At 36.2% G+C, this 1,356-nt stretch overlaps 1 protein-coding gene across 1 annotated transcript in view; it reads left to right on the top strand.

Moving 5' to 3' along the window:
* LOC111669177 (THO complex subunit 6 homolog) overlaps nt 1-1,356 on the top strand; it is a 6,997-nt gene that overhangs the window by 2,459 nt on the left and 3,182 nt on the right. The gene's annotated exons all lie outside the window — the stretch shown is intronic.

Here is a 1,356-nt window from a genome sequence, read left to right as displayed (position 1 = left end):
ATTTCCTGTCTCTCTCCACTGTGCAATCAAAAAAATAGTAAAAAAAAACTATCTAAAATATATTTTTTCCATTTTTATTATATATTCCTTTTTTACTTCTGTTCTATTTATAAATACATTTTCACTGTGGCCTAAACAACACGTCACACATCTACTTCATTCTCTTACTACATCCCCCAGAATACCTTGCGTCAGTAAAGACGTCATATTTCCGCGTCTTGATTCAACGCTTTTCCCTCTCTGCACCGTTCGTGTTTGAGTCGCGGTCCCTCGGACACCGGTTCGGTTCTGCAGCGGCTCGGTGTGCTCGTGCAGCACGATGGGTCCTGTCGAGGTAAAACTGCTCATGTCTGTAAAACCGTCGCTTCTGACCGGAAGTGAAGAAACTCGTTATTTTAGACTGAAATCTGCTCGTAGCTCGTCGCTGTTCGGCGCTTTGTGTTGTGTTGTTGTCTGAAATGAGGCCAGTAACGATAATATGTGATGTGATTATGTTGTATTGATTAGGTAACTCAGAATAAGTTGATTAGTGTCGGGTGTTTATCGGTTTGATCTCTTGTTGCTGCCTGAGCTCGACTACAGAGGAACTCACACAGACTCAGACCAAACTCCCTTCACAATTATCAGAAATTAATGTTTTCTTGCTCTTTAGTAAAAATCTTCACGTCGTACAATAAGATTTAATACGTGTTCACGTTAAACAGAGTCCAGTGGATAATTCGGGTAGTGGTTATAGTGATACGTCAAATGTATTTATTGTGTATAAGACTTTATTATTATCAGTATATAACAGAAAGACTTACAACTGAGCCTGGATGTACGGAAGAGGATTAGGGCCACATGTGAAAAATCTTTCTTTTTTTAAATTCTGACTTTAATCTCAGAATAAAAAAACTTTTTTTTTCACATGTGACTCTAATCCTCTTGATTATGAATGAGAGCCAATTATATTCCCTTTAAAATGATACAGAACACATTAGACTAAAATAAGATTCATTTAAACAAAATGAATGTCCTTAAATCACACAATCAGATGATTTTTTTCATAATATAATTAATCTGCCAATTAATAGTTTCAGTTAATCGATCAATTATTTGTTCTGTAAAACAACAGAAAACTGTTTTCAAATATCTTTTTGTATTTGACCAATAAGATGATGAGTTTTCTGTGATGTCAGAGCCTGGAACCAAATCAAACACTGACATCAACATAAATAAAATATTGATCGATTATCAAAATAGTGTCAGATTCATTTTCTTCAGATCGACTGCATATCTTTGCCATTCTGTGACACACACACACACACACACACACACACACACACACACACACACACACACACACACACACACACA

Source organism: Seriola lalandi, unplaced genomic scaffold, assembly GCF_002814215.2.
Source record: "Seriola lalandi dorsalis isolate HSWRI2012SDOR001 ecotype SW California unplaced genomic scaffold, Sedor1 jcf7180002054779, whole genome shotgun sequence".
Taxonomy (NCBI): Eukaryota; Metazoa; Chordata; class Actinopteri; order Carangiformes; family Carangidae; genus Seriola; species Seriola lalandi.
Note: the sequence above shows the minus strand (reverse complement) of the source record. Positions and strands in the feature narration are given on the sequence as shown.